Source organism: Lynx canadensis, chromosome C1 (assembly GCF_007474595.2).
Source record: "Lynx canadensis isolate LIC74 chromosome C1, mLynCan4.pri.v2, whole genome shotgun sequence".
NCBI lineage: Eukaryota > Metazoa > Chordata > Mammalia > Carnivora > Felidae > Lynx > Lynx canadensis.
In genome coordinates this window covers 200564703-200583902 of record NC_044310.1, presented here as the reverse complement: position 1 = coordinate 200583902, position 19200 = coordinate 200564703, and the positions used below count along the sequence as shown (strand labels likewise).

At 49.6% G+C, this 19200-nt stretch overlaps 1 long non-coding RNA gene across 1 annotated transcript; it reads right to left on the bottom strand.

Annotated features, from left to right (window-relative positions):
• Positions 1 to 16509: 16509 nt before the first annotated feature.
• LOC115520811 lies at positions 16510 to 18840 on the bottom strand. The gene is made up of 3 exons (XR_003970868.1): positions 18312 to 18840; positions 17165 to 17225; positions 16510 to 16883 (listed from the first exon to the last, which is right to left on the bottom strand). It is a non-coding gene; the product is annotated as an uncharacterized LOC115520811 (long non-coding RNA).
• Positions 18841 to 19200: the final 360 nt, after the last annotated feature.

Genomic DNA, 19200 nt, shown 5'->3' with positions numbered 1-19200 from the left:
GCCTGACTGAGGACGGGCATTCACCAGGGGACGAGGCAGAGGGCGTGCTTCCAGGCAAAGGGGAAACAGCGGATACTAAAGCACAGGAGCAAGAAGCAGGGTGGAGAGAGGAATAAAGCGCTCATGCGTAACTGCTTTGCAAACCGTGGGGGCCCAGCCTCTCTCCCGGGCGTGTTGATGCACACGGAATACACAGGACAGAGGGTGGGATTAGACCCAGCCCTACGATGTCAGATTTTAAAAACTGTTGACAGAGACGGACACTTGGATGCACATAAACAGAACGTCTGGAGCAGAAAGCCTTTATCAGCAGGGGCTTTGAGTGTGAGCAGAGCCCCGTGTGTGCAGGGGAGGTGGGGTGGGGGGGCGCGAGCACGCGCACGGGAGGACCTTTCCTGTGATGGATCTCGCTGGGTTGCTGGAGGGGAGATGGGATTTCCCAGGTCACTTGAGTGATGGAAGAGAGTCAGCTTGGCAGGTGGGGAGAGCTGGCAGCCCCCCAGGCACCTGGCACAGCTGAGGGGAAGGTGCCAAGGTCAAAAGCAGATGCCTGAGTGAGTGAGTTATGATTCCGGGAGCCCTAGGGCCTGCTGGTTCCCAGGATGCGATGGGAGAGGCGGGCAGGCCCCGGGCCTCCTCCTGCCGGGGCACCTCAGAGTCCTCACAGTGGGGGTGGAAAGTGGCTTTGGCCTGAATCTTGGGGTGCTGGCCAGCCACGGGGCAGCCTCCTTGGGAAAGAAATGAGCAAAACGAAAGTGACACACGCAAAAATGATTATCAGGCGCCATAAAAAAAAACAAAAAGGAATCTGTTAAGGCCAAGACATCTGCTAATAGCAGTGTCTTATTAGCATCATCATCATCTTTATTTAAATGGTTCTAGCATTTACTAAGCACCTACTGTAAGCCAGGCCCCATGGAGCCTCACCGGCACTTAACCTTCACAAGAACATCAAGAGAGCGGTATCCTTACTGATCCCATGTCACAGAGGAGGAGATGTCTTCTTGGGAGCCTAAATGAGAGGTCCAGGGGGCCCTACAGCCAGGCAGCATATATTTAAAAAGTGGCAAGTGTTGGGGGCTGAATCACGTCCCCCCAAGTTAGTATGCCGACTCCCTAACCCCTGGTACCTCAGGATGTGGCCGTATTTGGAGACAGTCTTTCAGGAAGTGATTAAGGTAAAATGAGGTCATTAGGGTGGGTCCTCATCCAACGTGACTGGGTCCTAATAAGAGAAAATTCGGGTGCAGATGGGTACAGAGGGGGGACCATATGAAGACACAGGGAGAAGCCCGAAGGGTCCTCAGAAGAAACCAACTCTATCAACCCTTTGATCGTAGGCTTCTGCCCTCCAGAGCTGACAGCCAGTAGGTACAGCCTATTGATTGAGCCCCTCGGTGTATCATATTTGTCACAGCGGCCCGGAGGGACTACTTCAGGGGTCGGTGGCCCAGGAGGGCCTCAGAGAAACCAGGAGCGTCAAGTCTGTGAGGAGCATGTGGTGCCCACACAGAGGAGCTAACCACCTCCGCCTCGTCCTTGGCCGTGGGGAACCCGAGGACGCTCCGGCATCCTCCGTTCCGAGGGGGACGGTGGTTTCTTCCTTCACAAGATCAGGACTGGAAGTCAGTGGATCACAAACTGGGGTTTAAAGAGCTTAAAACACAAGGCCTAAAACAAAGCAAAGCCATCATAATCTTTCCGCTCTAGAGGCTTTCTTGGACAGACCTCTACGAGACGTGAGGTCAACGGGGGCAGATCGGTATTTCTACCTGGTTTGAGAAGGAAGACTGATGCCCAAAAGGAAGTCGTGTTCTCACATGAAATGCACCAGAGCCCCGAGGACACACTCGTGAGAGAAATCATCAGGACGGGTCAGTAACTGGGTCTGTCGTCACTATTGTCTGGGCTCTTGGACTCCTCAAAGCAAGTTCATCATTAAGGAAAAAAGCAACGGGGTGCCGGGCTGGCACAGTCAGTAAAGCATGTGACTCTTGACCTCAGGGTCGTGGGTTCAAGCCCCACGAAGTTACTTAAAATTACTTATGAAATTACCTAAAAGAAACAAAATCTTTAAAGAAAAAGGCAAAAATATAGTCTTGAGGTTTGGGTAATCAGAATTGGTCTAGTTAGAGATTGGGGTGGGAAAGGGGGTTTTGAAGGTTCTAGTCAGCCCCTTATGTAGGGTGACCCAAGGCACCCTAGAATCTGCAGTCAATATGGAAATCACCAGAAGTACAGAGGGCTGAGGGCTCCAGGTTATAGGACTGTGGGGTCTGGAGACAGGGGGTGCAGGGGAGACATCCTGAAGCGTAAAGGAAGGGGGATTTCTGGGTTGAGGGCAGACTTTGAAATAGGTACAGGCTACTAGGACAAAGAAAAGGCCAGCCAAAGATGGGGATCTGAGATGAGGAGGGCGTTCTGGAGGAGGCGCTCTGGGAGCTGGGCTCTGAGGGAGGAAGGAAATGGACCTCAGAGGACAGAGGAAGATGCTTTTTCCCATGGCAAGTGTGAGAGAGAAACTCTAGAAGGTTCAGTGGACAGCAGGCAGGAAGCCCTCAGTGAAGAGTTGAACGCCAGGAGGGGAGCCCTGGGCAGCCCGTGGGGTGTGTGTGTGTGCACATACACGTGAGTCCTGGCACTTTCATGGCGGGGGGGGGTTACCTGGTCAAACATCTCCTGGGCGGAGTAGGGCTAATGCAGCCAGAGCTAACACCGGCGAGATTTGGAGAGAGCTGGGGGGATTCCTCAGGCACCTTCCGCAGGGAAGGGGGAGCAGGGATGAAGGGTCAGGAGAGGGGCCTGCTGGATTTTCAATCAGACCTATAGTGTCAAGTTTCAGCTCGAGTGATATCCAAATGTCTCATATTTCTATTTTATCATCTCCACACTTACTTCCAGTAAGCAGAGCACGCCATCTGCACGATGTCGGGCCAAGGAAGTCAGACCGGAGAGGAAATTGCACTACGCAGCCTAATCGGTCCGATACGCCTGGGATATCAGCTGAGACATGTGTGTCTTCACTTATCTAAGTCCTGACGTCCTGATTATTCCCGAACAGGATGTTTCCCGTTTGGTCTGGCCGACAGGCGGCTCCAAAATGAACGACGGAGCTGCAGGCTTCGGTCTCCCCGAGAGCTTCTCTAACCCGCTCCTAAATCACATTTTTCCCCGGTCGCTGCGAATGATTCTCATGTGTTGACAGGTTCTGCAGTTCAAGACAAGACAGCGGCCCCAGTCCCGGTCTGAGAGAGAAGCGAACAGTGCATCGGGGAGGCGACGTGAGGCGATGCTCAATGACACGGGCAGGAGGGGGCCTGCCCGCCCTTCCCAGCCCGCTCCTTCTCGGGCCTGCTGACGTGTCCTCTGCAGCCCTTGGGGGCAGTAGCCCATCTGGGGCAGGGCGCGTACTCTCCAAACCTTAGTTTCTTCTTCCTATGAAAAGCCGGCCTTGTAGGGCTGCGGGGAGGGTGAACGTGTTACACAGGAAGAGCTCCTAACACAGTGCCTGGCACACAATAACCACTCAAGAAATGCTTTCAACAACGGTAACTAACAACGGGGGCGCCGGCTGGCTCGGCAGGTAGAGCGTGCCGCTCTTAATCTCAGGGTCGTGAGTTCAAGCCCCAAGCTGGGCGTAGAGTTTACTTAAAAAATCGTAACCGTGAATACTTATGGCAGGATGATTTTAAGCCCTTCACGTACAGGACAAATCTAATCCCTCACAGCCCTGTATGGCAAACTCCCTGATTGTCTCCACCTCACAGAGGAGGACACTGAGGCACAGGGAGGTTCTGTAAATAGCCCATGGTCTGGGAGCTGGTAGATGGGGGATTCTGACTCTGGCTCCAGAGGTTAGCTGTGAATAAATAAATGAACCAATTAAAAAGTTGATATATTGTTGGATAGATGGATGGATGGATGGATGGGTGGATGGATGGAGAACACGGATACGGAAATCACCAGAAGTGCAGAAGGGGTGACACGCGTTATCAGTAGGGGTTAGGCGACCTAAGCAGCACACGGACAGCTTGAGGGCCGGGAGTTCTAATCCCGGCCCCAGCTGCCCAGGAACGACGCTGCTGTCAGTCATCCAGCGTTGCCTCGCAGAAGCCTGGCCTACACTCACCCCGCAGTGCAGGATGCCTCTCTTACTGCAACAGGGATAGTATGCCGTAATTTGGAAGGTTAGAACTGGACAGGACCGAGAGATCACCTGACCCCTGATTTTACGTTTGAGGGGATTGAGGCAAGAACAGAGATGTGACCAACCCAGGGTCACGCGGCGTCTGCTGCGACACCCGCATCCGTGCCAGCCCTGTAGTCACTCTACCCTATGGCCTCGTCTTCACCCCAGGAAAGTCATGTCTGCAGGTTGGGAGGGGAATTATGGAAGAAAAAACAAGTTTGAAGAGTTGAATACGTTGCATGGCAGATGTTTTACAATGTGTTCTTTTGTTGCAAGCAGGTTCTTATTTAGGAGAGTCTAATGCAGTCACCAGGCCCCATCTCTCCCCACCCCTGCTTGAAGTCATAGGGACGTCACTTGTACCGGACGCTTGTACAAAACGCACTATCCTCGGGCCAAACAGGCCGCTTGCCGTTCCCCAAACAGGCCTAGAGCCTTCCACATCCCCGCCAGCCAACAGACATTTGCTCCCTCTGTTCCCTCTGCCTGAATCCTGCCCCACCCCTACCCTTGCTTCCCCCTCCACACGTGGAGAAACCCTCCCCAGCCTCAAGGGGGCAGCCTGAGAGCCGCCCGCTCTGTGAGGCAACCCCAACCCTCACAGTCAGAATGGACTTTCTGGGCTCCAGCGGCACCTTGGGCCCGTGGCTAAATCCCGGCTCCCACGCCAGCCAGGCCTGGGTGGGAATCTCCGTACAAGTACCTTAACAGTCTCCCTGTCTCCATTTCCCCGCTGATCAAATGAGGATAACCATAACCCTAACCCTCTCCTCGGAGGGGGGGGGGGCTGCGTAAATGAGATCAACATATGAACACTAAGAATTTAGCACAGCACCTGGCACTCGGTAAACGCCAGGCATGGGCCTCCCCGGGAGGTCTCAGTCCGCATGCTGTTTTGATTTATGGTTGTTTGGGGTTTACGTCTTATCACCCCTCCTAAGGAGATACCTATCTTGTTGTAGGAACTAGGCCAAGTTCATCTTTCCACACCCACTACACCCTAAGCCCCGCACAGACCTGGTGACCACGCGTTCAGTGGAAGTATACTGCACGCAAACAAGATGTCAGTGCAGCCAAGGGCAGAGGGTTACAGCGTTTGTAACCATGGTGACTGCCTTTTCAAACAGGCCTCAGGGGTTCTGTCGGCCCCGTTACTAGCTCTCTTATGGATGAGAAAAGCTCTGTCGAGGTCAGATAGTGCACGTCAGGTTCTTTACACTACAATCTTACTTCATGCTTACGAAAACCCTATGAGGTAGACGTGATTATCCCTATTTACAGATTGGGAAACTGAGGCTCAGAGAGACTGTCATCTGCCACAGGTCAGATGTCAAGTGTGTGGCAGAGCTGGGCTTTGAACCTAAGGCTTGTCTGACTCCCAAGTCCGTGTTGTCTATGCCAGGACTCTGAAAACGCCCTCACCGTCTGCCCCGGTGCCTGTTTCTGTACGGCCATCAAGGCAGGAAGGGCTTTTAGACTTTTAAATAGTTGGGGGAGGACACGTGGGTGGCTCATTCGGTTAAGCGGTGACTTTGGCTCAGGTCATGATCTCCCGGTTCATGGGTTCAAGCCCTGCGTCGGGCTTCACGCTGACGGGGCAGAGCCTGCTTGGGATTCTCTCTGCCTCTCTTTCTCTACCCTTCCCCCACTTGAACTCTCTACCTCTCTCAAAATAAATAAATAAACTTTAAACATAAATAAATAATAAATGTAATTGGGGGAAGAAATCAAAAGGAGACTAATATTTTGACATGCAAAAATTACACGAAATTCAGATTTCAGCGTGTGTAAGTAAAGCTTTATTAGAACACAGCTACATTCGTTCGTGTATGTATCGCTCGGCTGCTTTTGTACTATAAGAGCTGGAATATCTTCAGGAGAGATTGTCTGGCCCCCAAAGCCTAAACTATTTAGTATCTGGCCTTTACAGAAAAAGTTTGCCAACTCTGGCTCAATGCCATGCCGCCTCCTACAGACAAACTTCCTGCGAAGGAAACTTCCCTTTCCTAAAAGTCTGCACCCATAAAAGGAAAGGCACCCATCCTTCCAGCCGACAAGCTTGGTCTCGGATTGACTTTCCCTACGCACACTGAGCCAGCCCTGGCTTCTCCCTGGCTTCTCTCGGCTGTCACCTGGCTCCTGGCACGATCTGAAAGGCAGAGCTGAGGGCAGCCTCTAGACTCCTCCAGGCAGGGACAGGCCAGAGCAAGCTTGGAGGAGAGGGAAAGGGATTTAGACCCAGAAGTCAGCTCGACTTCATTAATGCCTTCACCCCCTCCCCCGCCTCGATTCATGGTTTCCTGCCACATCTTGTTCAGCCGTGAACATGCCCGGGCCCCAAGCAGCGACAGGCAGGCCGGGCTGGATGAAAGTACAGGGGCCCCAGTCCCCAGGATACGCTCTATCAGGCTTCCACCCTGGCCAGCTGGCAGAGGCCCACTTGGCAGAGCCCTCCCTGGGGGGCCTCAGGCAATTCCCTCCTGACCCGAGCCTCAGTCTCCTCATCTGTAAAATGAGAGGGCAGCGCGACTGCTCTCTCACCTGCTCCCGCACACCCGCAGAAGGCAGGCCCCCCTTAGATTGCTTAAAGGCCCCGGGAGATTCCATGACACCCTTTGCCCTTCCACTGGCCCCCCTGTGGGGTGAGTTCCAAAGAGCGGATTTTGCTCTTTATGGCATTCCTTCTTTCAGCAAGAATTTTTGAGCGCTGTGTGTCCAGCTCTGTAGAGACACAAAGGAAATAAAGGTAACAGAGAAGCTTTCTATTGGTTTCACGATACCAAATGCACCAGGCGAGAAGTTATAGAACAATCCCAGCAGATTCAGATTCCTTGGACAAATGCCGAGTGCCAGTTATGTATTTGGCACGCTCCAGGTGCTTTCATATCCAGGCTTTTACTTAAACCGAAAAACGCTCCTGTGGCCCAAGCATCCTTAAACCCATTTTCAGATACGGAAACTGAGACTCTGAGAAGTTGCTTGAGATTAAATGGCTGTAAAGAGGTGAAGCTAGGCTTTCAGTGCAGGTCTCACTGGTTCCAAAACCTGTGTATCTTCACAGAACGGGGCTGCCCACTCCGGCCCCCAGCCAGAATGTAGCCGGGTGCCTCGCTGGATGCAGGATGGGGATGTTTAGACAAATTTCTTGAGAAGAAAAATCTTAATTGAGCCCTTTCACACAGTAGCAGAAAGAGCATTGGACAGAGATCAAAAATTCTTCTAGGGGGCGCCTGGGTGACTCGGTTAACTGTCTGACTCTTGATTTCAGTTCAGGTCATGATCTCAGGTTCATGAGTTTGAGCTCCGAATCGGGCTTTGTGCTGACGGTGCAGAGCCTGCTTGGGTTTTTCTCTCTCTGCCTCTTCAGCTCTCTCTCTGTCTCTTTCAAAATAAGTAAATAAACTTAAAAAAAAATTCTTCTAGACCCAGCTCTGCATTTTGATGAGCCAAATAGCCCTGGGTGAGATTCCCCACACCCCCCTCCCTGGGACTCAGTTTCCCCATCTGTAAAACTCCAGTGGAGAAGCTGGATGGACTGATCTCAAAGTACCAATCACCCTCATCGCTTCTTCACAGATGCTGCACCTACTGCATTGTTCAGCTCTGACTCTGAATCATAAAACTCAACCCTGATGCCTGTATCAGGAGTGTAGAAAGACAGAAAACCCCTAATAAAACTCAGATAGTTGAGCTATATGGGTTCAACCACAAAACTCATTTTAATAAAAGAACAGAGACTAAACATGTTGGTTAGGCGGTGTCTTCCCTTCCTAATTCCATTCTGCTTGGGTTTTGTGGAATTTTCTTTCCAGGAATAACTTGGGCTTCTGTTGAATTTGAGGTTTTGGAGCCTCCTGCAGCAAGAAACAAGACAGGAAGGAATGTTGAAAAGGAAGCCGGTGTGAGGGTAGGTGGTAGAGGGAGGACTGAGACCTGAGGATGGGTAGGATTTAGGCAAAGTGCGGGCCACAATTTAAATGAAGAAAGAAGGGCGCCTGGCTGCCTCAGTCAGTAGAGCATGTGACTCTTGACCTTGGGGTCGTGAGTTCGAGCCACACGTTAGGTGTAGAGATTACTTAAAAATAAAATCTTAGAAAAATTAATAAATGAAGAAAGAAAGGGAGGAAAGGAGGAAGGAAGAGGGAGGGAGATCCCAAGGCCTTTTGAGGAAACAGTGAGGTCGCCAGTTGACTTAGATGGGCGTCATCAGGGGGGTTAAGAAGAAGAGATGGAAAATATGGGCGTCCTGAATGCTTACAGTGAATTCAAAATGTGACTTGACACTCAAGTGGCTACATGTACACCCAGCATCCAGGTCTTGATTTCTAATATCATTCTCCAATACAAGGAACCAGGGTTCTTTGGAGAAGTGGCTGATTCTAGGACTGCAGGAAAAAAAAAATACGCACACACACACACACGCATTATGAACCTGGAACATCTTACAATGCCAAAAAGTAGGGAAGTGCTCAAAAAATATTAAAAGCAATTTTTTAAACCTACATTAATAGGAGTGTGTCAAAGGGACACAGGAACCAACTAAAAGGGCTCTCAATGGACAAAGCTGGAAAAATCTGTGCAACAAAGTAAAGCAGCAATGATTTCTAACCCAAAGCGTAAAGTAGTCAGGAATCCACACAGATATAAATATATGAATAAATACATAAATGGCGAAGAAGAGAAAAATCTCTCTTATAGAATTCCAAATGATTTGTATAGATAATCCTTTCTCAAGAAGAGGGGAGCATAACCCCCCACTCAAGTGTGGGTTGGGCGTAGCGACTTCCTTCCAAAGTGCACAGTATAGAAATGGGGAAAAAGAGTAACTTTACAGTGAAGAAAGTTGACAAAGATGGCTGCCCTCTCGCCACATCCTCACAGGTCCCTTCCTCCTCTTACAAGGCCACTTGCTCTATCGGATCAGGGCACGGTCTCAGTTCACCTTTATCACCTCCTCACAGGCCCTGTCTACAACATTTGAATTCTGGGCAGACACAAACATTCAGTCCATAATACTTTTGTACAAACCAAATGATATATGTTAAATCTCAAGGTCTGGAAAATAAAGTGATACAAGAAGGAAAAACAGGAAGATACTCATAGATTTTAGATAGAGATATATCCATGATGACACTATTGTAATAGCAAAGAAAACCAAAGATTCATCCATAGGATGTCTGGTTTAAATAAAATCTGGTAGGTGGGCCTGGGTGGCTCAGTGGGTTAAGTGTCCAATGCCTGATTTTGGTTCAGGTCATGATCTCATGGATCATGGGTTTGAGTCCCAGGTCGAGCTTTGTGCTGACAGTGTGGAGCCTGCTTTGCATTCTGTCTCCCTCTTTCTCTGCCCCTCCTCTCTCTCTCTCTCTCTCTCTCTCAAAAATAAATCAACATTAAAAAAATGTATTATCTCTCCCTCTGCCCCTCCCCCCTGCTTGTGCATGCTCTCTCTCTCTCAAAATAAATAAAAAATTAATAAAAAAATAAAATAAAATAAAATATTTAAAGAAAAAACATGGGGGTATAAGTAGATTTGCATTTTGTCACATGTGCATAAAAAGCCCTAGGAAGGTTATACTAGAAATCCATCTGTTGGCAATGAGAGGAGAGCGGATGCGGGGTGATGGGGGTAAGGCAGGTGGAAGAATTCTGTTTTTCTGTTCCTGTTGCTTTATTTTTGAATAAACTGGAAAAAAACAAAGTGATATGGTTTACAGAAAATGATCAACTTGAATACTAGTGAGATGCTATGTGAATATGATGAAAGTCATAAAGGTTCTATGCAGAGTGTAGAAAAATATCACCAGCCTCATTCAACTGCCTCCCTCGCAGGAGAGCCCCAGTCCGGTGCCTAATGATTGACTGATTACTGATCACCCTTTAGATCTTCTGGGCTGAAAAATAAAGTAATAAAAGAAGAAAAAAAACACAGAATTATTCACAGATTTTTAGATGGAGAAGACACTGAGGGAGCTTCTAACTTGGGGACCTCACCAAACAAAAAGAAAGCGTCAGGGAAGGAGAGCAACTTGTCTAGGCTTGTTGGCAGACTGACAGCTCCTGGGCCCTGGACACTTGAGCTTCTGGAGGCTCCATATCACATCAAGCATGTCCGAGTGCATCCACACGGAATAAATTTTGTCCATGCAATCTCTAAAGCAGATTTCTAATTTTGCTTTTGGAGTGGTTTGACTATTAGTAACTTACTAAATTTATGGTTGCTTACGATTCTGGGGTGTTAATAGCTGTGTTCCCTGGGATTCCTGCAAAATATGAAAACCTCAACGAAGAGCTGTTCTCATAGAAAATTTGTACATGTTATGTTTACTTGCTAACAAAGGTGTCACAAGGAGAAGTTTTAATTAAACATGTATTCACTTTGGTCATGCAGTTTCCTCTTGCTATCTTTTTTGTTTCAAGACTTAGAATTTTTCTTCCTCCTGCAACACTGTTAAGGCACTGTGAGTTGGTGGCCTGGGCAGTAGGAACCCACACTCACTTCCTCCCAAACCACTGCGCCCTGAGATGGCCAATCTCCGCCAATCGTCAATCGCAGCCGGTCTCCCCTCCCAACCCCACCCCCCAGCATGGGCACTGTCAGACCCTTCCACCCACACTGATGCCGTTTATTTATTTATGGAGGCGATGGAGCCCAGGGCCTCCAGTCCCCCACCCAGCCCCACCCCACCACCTCTGAAACACCCCGTTGTGAAAGGGGCTGGCCTTCCCTCTTTCAGCGCCTCCCACCCAGCCTCCCATTGACTCCATAAATCAGCAAGACTGCACAAAACTCCCCTGCAAGGTTTCCAGAAGGGATCAGCTTTCAGTAAAACAAATGGGGGGAGGGGGGTGCTTCTTAAAGGCAGAAGAGGAAGAAATTGAGAGTGCAAGCTGGGGACTGCACGCTAGTGGCTAGTGCTGGCCGCCGGGCCTTTGTCTTCCCTCCAGGAGCTCGAGCCTCTCCTGCAGCCTCATCTTCATTTCCACGTGAGGTGGGGGGCTGGCGAAGGGGGAGCTCTTTGGAGGGGCTTCCGGGCTGGCGGCCCCCGTATACTCGTATACTCGCAGAGGAAGGTGAGGCAGGGCTGGAAGCGGCCAGATGGCCGGGATTAAGAGCTTCCCAGAGAGTCACGCTTCTCTTTCCTTTTAGGGACCCAAGGGAAGACCGTGAGGCCAGACAAAGGGCGTGATGCCGTCTGTTGTACGGGATGTGGCCGCACAGGGCTGCTGTGTGGCCACTCTTACTCCTACGTCTCGGAGAGCACAAGGGACACAGAGCCACCCAATTCTCTACGCATTTGCACCAGCCGCGCTGTGTACCAGTGTCAGTACGCGACGAATTCCTGTACTTGTTACATGCTTAGCCTGTGTCTCTCACACTTGTCCGGCACATGCCTGGTGAGCAGCCGTAGTTAAGGCCATATATATATATATATATGCCAGTCAAATATAACACTGATAATAACAGCTAATGCTTGCGGCTTCTCTCTGGTGCTGGGCATTTTGCTGAACGCTCCACTCTTGTCTCATTGAGATCTTAGAGCCACTCACTGAGATAGGGATCCTTATTATCTCCATTTCACAGATGGGGAAACTGAGGCCTGGAGAAGTTGAATACCTCCCCAGAATCACACAGCTGGGAGAGCCAGAGTCATAGAAACCTAGAGAGTGGGGTTAAGCTCCTCCTCTGAACCAGTCCTTTCCACTTGACTTTTGATGGACTTTTGATTGCCGTTACAAGTTCGCCGAACAAGTGACCCGTGTTCATGCCCATCATAGGATGAAAGGAGAGTCCTCCACCGGACTCAGAGTGGTCATTCACAAAGCACCTGTCCTCAGGGACTCCCCAGCTCCATTCTCACTTGCTACTGCTCCCCGTGGCACTTTGGTACCACGCAGCTGGCACTAACTTAGCTGTGTACATCCTCTCCTTTGAGTTTCGTGCCCGCCCTATGAGGAGGGTGGGGCAGGCCTTTCTATCCTTACTCAACACATGGGGATATTGAGCATCACGGGGGTGAAGAGACTTGTCAAAGGTCACTGCAAGCATTTGGTGCAGTTGGAATTCTAGCCCAGCTTTCTAAAGCCAAAGCCATCTGCTATTGCTGGTATGTCAGGGTCACCACAAGGAAGGGAAGGAGACTCTCCAGGGTCCTTGGTTCTATGGCTTGTTCTTCTCTCACCAGAGGTCGGAAAACAGTTCTCTGGGATTCCCCATAACGGCCAACAACGACCATTCCTTCCCAGCGCTTGTTAATCATCGTTCCTTTAGGTCTTGCAGCTCCCAATATGGCCTTATGCTCAAAGCACCAGCATGCCCCTGGGGAGAGTAACGGAATCGGCCCCCTAACTCTTTCATCTTGAGGAAGTTCACAGTCTCTTTAGAAAGGAAAGGAGACCACCGAGCTAAAAGTTAGGTAGTGGACAGGAGTGAGGGAGACAGCGGAGGGGAGGGGAGGAGGACTGCAGGCCACATACAGCTTCTTTATGTTTTGCCAAGGTAGGTCCAGCACGCTGTAGACAGCACGCTGCATTTAGGAAGTGGGAGAAGGCGGCCTCCATCTTCCGACATTTTCTTTGATTCTCTCTTCTGCTTTCTGTCCCTCACTCTCACCTGGACCACCTCATTCTTGTCAATCCAGCAGTGTTAGAGGACGCCAGGATTCAAGAGGAGGATCACATGATCAGGGTGAGGCTCATGGGGCTTTCTTGAAGGAGCCAATTCTGTCAGAGGTAGCCTGGCTGCAAATGAGGCAAACTCTTCACCCAGATCCTTAGCGTCAAAGGAATAATCCCAAAGGCTAAAATCTCAAAGAAGTCCACCAATTCAGGCACAGCTAACTAACCAGCTACCTTACGTGACCTTGGGCAGATTGTCTATGCTCTCCAAGTTCAGTTTCTTCAACTGCAAAATAAGGCTAGTAGAAGACCTACCTCCACTGATTGGGTGAAGATCCACGGAGGCACTCTAAGTTCTTTGTAAACTCCAAGCCAACGGAGAGATGTCATTATTCCCCAGGCACTAATCATCTTTACCCCTCACTGGTTGTTATACACAAAGTGAGTATCCGATTCTGCCATTAAATTTTTTTTATTGGGAGAGATAAAAAGACAACACAAATTTAAAAACAAAGCAGATCATTAGCGTAGGAGAGCTGGCTTGGAGAGCCGGTAGTGCACTGAAGCCAACAGCAGGCTTGACAAAGAAATGCCAAAGTCTCTAACCTTTGCACCGCACTTCACCGGGCATTGGCCCCTGACCCACAGGTAGCACAAATATTTTTTACTCCAACGTATTTCTTAATTCAATATACGCACCCCGTTTTCCCCGGGTCCTCTCCACGTTTATCAATATTATGGCTGCCTTTTAAGCAGTAACCCCCAAATTTCGAGTGTGATAAAAATATCATAGGCATTTGTTTAAGATGCCAGTTTCTGGGTTCTATACGTAGAGACTCTGGTGTGGGCCCCACAAATCTGCAACTGTGGATAACCCCAGACCCATTCTTTCAGCACCCTGGCTTCAGTTAAGTCCCAAAGGGCACAGTTTATGTCATTTAACTGCCTGCTGTATTGCCAGTGTCCAACACTCAGAAGATACTTGCTAATGAATGAGAAATACCTACAAGGCTGAACAGTACTTCTTTTTTTTTTAATGTTTTTATTTATTTTTGAGACATAGAGCATGAGCAGGGGAGGGGCAGAGAAAGAGAGAGACACAGAATTGGAAGCAGGCCCCGGGCTCTGAGCTGTCAGCACAGAGCCTGACGCGGGGCTCAAACTCAGAGTGGGAGATCATGACCTGAGCTGAAGTCGGACGTTCAACTGACTGAGCCACCCAGGCGCCCCCTGAACAGTTACTTCTAAAGAACAGAATACTTTGTCCCCAATATCGATGCACTACTGCACTGTTCCCTCCCCTCCTTAGAATAAAATTTCCACGGGGCGCCTGGGTGGCTCAGTCGGTTGAGAGTCTGACTTCAGCTCAGGTCACGATCTCACGGTCCGTGAGTTCGAGCCCCGCGTCGGGCTCTGGGCTGATTGGCTCAGAGCCTGGAGCCTGCTTCCGATTCTGTGTCTCCCTCTCTCTCTGCCCCTCCCCCGTTCATGCTCTGTCTCTGTCTCAAAAATAAAATAAACGTTAAAAAAAAAATTTAAAAAAAAGAATAAAATTTCCACAATATCAGCCTTCCCAACTTGAGTTTTTCTGACACCCCCAGGCTAGAGTAAGTAACCCTCCTTTGTGGGTCTACGGCACCCAGACCATACCAGCCCTTATCTTACATTCTCTTTGTTGACTCTACTTCTAGTCTTCCCCCACTCAGAAGAAGTTTACCCCTTTTCCTGAGCACAAGAGCTGTGTCCCTCCCTCTTTTGTGTTTCCACCATCTGGGCCGGTGATCACCACTAAATCAGCAGTGGTTAATGAATGAACCACAAAGGGTAAGCAGTGGGATGGGATGGGTGGTAAACGCTTTGGGGTGGGACAGCAAAGCGAACTCTCTGTGACATCCTAGTACAAGGACCCTCTCATTCTAGGATGAGCTACAATGACTGTGTGTGGTTGGTTTTCAAGGAATGGAGATTTTTATCTTGGCCATGGTTTGGGCGTTCTGAGGAATTATTTCAAGGAGTGGGCATCAATTGATGCTCCTTTTAATGCTACATGAAGGGTCTTTTCACTTTTCCTATCAGTTTTGACATCTGAGGGCAGGTGTCTCAACTGGTTCTCGTCAGAGGGTCAGTCCCACTAAGATTACATGCGTTTGTGTAGCAGGATCACCATAGATGGCAGCACTCTTCACCAGCACCTGCTTGCCTCCCGTAAGGGGGTCATGCTTACGCACACTGCTGAAATGCCGTATGGCCATGTGGGCTTGCTCTGACCAGAAACGGGCAGAAATGATCAGAATCCCTTCCAGATGGAGGCCGTAAGAGTAGGTTTGTGCTCCAAATGCCCAGGCCCCAGGACAAGGATGACGATAGGACCAGAGCCCCAAGCCAGCCCACGATGGACAAAGAGTACGAACAAGAAATGAACATTTCTGCTGTAAGCCCCGGCATTAGGGAGTTGTGACTGCCACATAACCTGGCCTTTCCTGGCTCATGGCCAGATGCCCACATGACCCCTTTTTTTAATCAATGAAAATGTGCACACACAACTAAGCTGCTTTTGTGACTTTAAGAGAGGAAAATACATTTCCTAAAAGGTACCTCTACGGACCTCAGTTTCTGTAAAGTGAGGGGAAAAGTAATAACGTAATAATAACAATATACAACATTAATTGAATGCTTATCATGTGTCAGGCTGAGAACTTTAGAAAAAGCATCTCATTTTGTCCTTACAACAAACCTAGGAGGTGGGTATTGGTATTGTTTTTGTCCTCATTTATAGACAAGGGATTGGGAGCCCTGGAGAGGTTGGGAAACTGCCCAAGGGAGCAAAGATACCAAGAATAATTAGTGATGTAATGTGAGTGGTCTAATACGACAGCCCAGTCTCTTCACCTCTGTGCCACATCTGTGGGGTCAACCCTAAGATCCCGTCCATCTGGACCTGCTAAGAGTCTGTGGCATTGTCATACGGTAACATGTAAAAACGGCCACCCTAGGTCTCGAATTTTGAAGCCGAGACCCGTTTTTCACCACGGCCCGGATCTTGTAGGGTTAAGAAAATCGTTTGCGCTGTGCTCCGAGCATGTTGGAGGAAAGCACCGGGGAAATGGAGTGGATGCCCCAGTCCACAGAGGACGATGAGTGTCCTCCTGGGTGCAGGACGTCCATTCGGGCCACTGTCCTCTCCAAAGCCGCTGCCTTGCTGTGGGAGAAATGTGCCACCAAAGCAGAAAGCCTTTCTGCTCTTGCTAGGAGATTTCTATAAATAGATGAAAATCGCTTGCCAGAGAAGCGGTGGCCGGGGGGGGGGGGGGGGGGCGGTCTCTTGAGGAGGCCGGGGTGGGGTGGGGTGGCCTCATCACGCGGCTCTGGGCGCAGGTATGCAGTCTCTTGTCACAGGGAATTTTGTTCATTGTATCGTACTAACCCTCACAACAGGCACGTCTCAGCCCCCTGAGAAAGGCACAAGGGATAAGAGTTTTCCCGAGAATGGAAGGCCTACTATTTTCCCAGAATGGCACTGGTAGAATATCCACGGACTCGCCATATCTTATGCCCACGTAGACCTAGCGAGAAACAGACCCTCCTGCATCATCTCCCTTCTGTTAGGCAGAAAGCTTTTTTGATAAGGCATTTTTTACTCTCCATGGCGCTTTCTCCTGATGACCTGGCTTTTGAGAGCGAAAAAATTTCAAGAGTTCAACTGACCTGAATAGAGACTACTTCTTTCAGAGGAACAGATATGTCGAACCAAGGGCCTCTAGAGTGTCTCAGCCCCCGGGCAGTAATGAATCGCTCATCTGCAAATCTGTGGCCAAAACGATGCTGAACTCCACCAAAGCCTGTTGCGGATCTGATCCCGGGTTCTCGTCATGGAAAGAGCCCCGATTAAGGCTTTTGGCTCTGTTGTCATCCGGCTGTATGACGGTGACAGGTCACTTCACTTCTCTGGGTCTTCATCTCCTACTCTTGAAAATGATGGGGTTGGAGGAGACAGCCTCTAAGTTCACCTCCAGCATTACGATTCCAGGATGCCACGATGTCCGTGGTTCTGAGGGCATTGGCATAACTGTCTTACCTGAACGAGCAAGAATAGCGTCACTGGTTTACCTCTTCCCCTCCACGCCCTCCTCCCTGAGTGTTATTGGAAGGCTGATGTCTCCTTAGCTTCTGTCCCCCTGCGTAGCCACACCCAACTCTCCTCCTGCCCCGCTACCAGCATATACGACCTATGTATGGGTGGACAAGCATGCAAGGATGCCACCAAATGTCATCAGCCACTTTGTTTTGACCCTCAGCAGCTCTGGCAAAAAGACATGGCTGAATCGCCGTTGGGGTATATCTGAGAATTGCACTCACCTGCTGTCTCCTCATCTTCCACCAGCTGAGTTCCTGGGGACTTGGTTCCATTTTGGCATCTCTAAAAGAGTAAGAGTGCAAGAGGGACGAGACTGGGAATGTTTAGGGCCCTAAAGGCACCACGATTTGAGCAACCTCCCATGTTTTTCTACAAGAAAGTGATTCACCAACGGCTGATGGTCAATGACATCAACAGGTCAGCTCCTTGCTCAGGCCCCTCAGACCACAACCCCAGTGCCCTCCGCTCAGACGCTCCTTGCCATGCCTTCCTTTGGGCCACTAAGTTCGTATTCCCTCCCCAGTGCCCTGCAGTGCTCCCCAGAACCCCCATCTGATCTTGGCCCTGACTCATTGGTGCTGAGTCAACAAAGAAAAGCAGACCCCTCAGGCAGCCGGATGGTGGACCCGGGCCAGAGCCTTGCAAGAGTGGACGGAAGGGCAAGCAGAGGCGGGAACCCATCAATCAGCCTGTCACCGAGTCTTCGCCGAGCACCCCCCACCCTGGGACTTGGTCCCATGCCGACCTGCACAGTGGGGTCCCAGAGGAGGAAGGGGAGAAGACAAGAGTCTTTATTTTGTTGCAACTAAAGATGTGAAGCTGGAGCTCTTTCCTTTTGGGGGTACCCACGCGTACAGCCCACCCTTGCACCCAGGAGCAGGGTTTGGGGACTGATGGTCAAAGCTGCCACGGTGGAGGTTTGGGGAAGGTTGGAAGGGGGCAGCCAGGGTAGGGTTTTGAAGCTGTGTTTCCAAAGCTTTGAAAGGAAGATTAAGATGATGCCAGTTGTTCAGAAGAAAGAGAGAGAGGAAGCAAATGGAAATTATGGGGGGATTTTAAAGCCCCCAAACCCATGGCCTGGGTACTGTTGTTGCCACCAGCCCACAGTCCTCTCCTTGCTGGGTGTTTTTTTAAGAAAAATTCTTAACTCTGAGTTAAAGCATTGTTTTTGAAATGTCCCTGCTAAAACGAACAGACCATGTTACTCTGGGAGTGACCTTGAACTCCGTTGGTACCCAGGATTGCACTGACAGAGAGGGAATGCAGGCCCATGAGAGGTTGAGGGGTGCAGAACATGACTGTGGGTGAGGAGGCTGCACTTGAGAGTCCCAGAGCCCTAAGAACTGGAATCCTGCCTCAACAACTTACTAGTTGTGTAACTGGAATGGGGGCCGTGACCCAATCCCTCTGAGGCTTGGGAGTCAGGCAGCACTTCCCAAGGCCTGTTTTTCTGTTAGGGAAGCGCTAGCTGGGTCCTGAGCGAAGAAAAGCAAGAGCTCATGGTGAGATAGCATGAGGGACCTGTCACTTTCTCATTCTCCGAACTCCAGTCTGGAGCAAAACCCGTCTAGGGCTCCCTCTGCTGTCCACTCTCCATACTCACCATCCTCTGTGAAACCTGACCTGCCTGGGTTCCTCAGTCTGGGGCATGGAGCATGCAGGGGCCCTGAATTCATCAGTGTGGTCCTGTTTGTACTTTGCTAGCATTATCTCTTGAAAACATTCTTTCCTTTCTTTCTGTCATACTTCATATTTCCCCTAATTTTATGCCTTTGTCTCGTGCCTGGGTTGGCCCTCCTGTCACCAAAATCCTTTACAACATGCTACTCTCAGAGAACCTCAGTCTCTTTGTCTGTGAAAGAAAGAAGAAAGAAAGAAAGAAAGAAGAAAGAAGAAAGAAAGAAAGAAAGAGAAGGAAGGAAGGAAGGAAGGAAAGGAAGGAAGGAAGGAAGGAAGGAAGGAAGGAAGGAAGGAAGAAAGAAAGAAAGAAAGAAAGAAAGAAAGAAAGAAAGAAAGAAAGAAAGAAGAAAGAAAGAAAGAAAGAATAAACATTCTCTGAAGTTTAAGCCAGTAAATGACAGAGAGAAGTTGGATAACCTAACTTCTGGGTCCAAAGCTCATCCTTCTTCCCCATTAGTGTCCCCTCTCTGACGTGTGTGACCTTAGACACAACACTCAAGTTCTCTAAGCTTCTTTTTCCTCATCTGTAAGAAGGGGAAACAATCATTCTAACCCCATGAGTTTGGTGTGAGAAGAA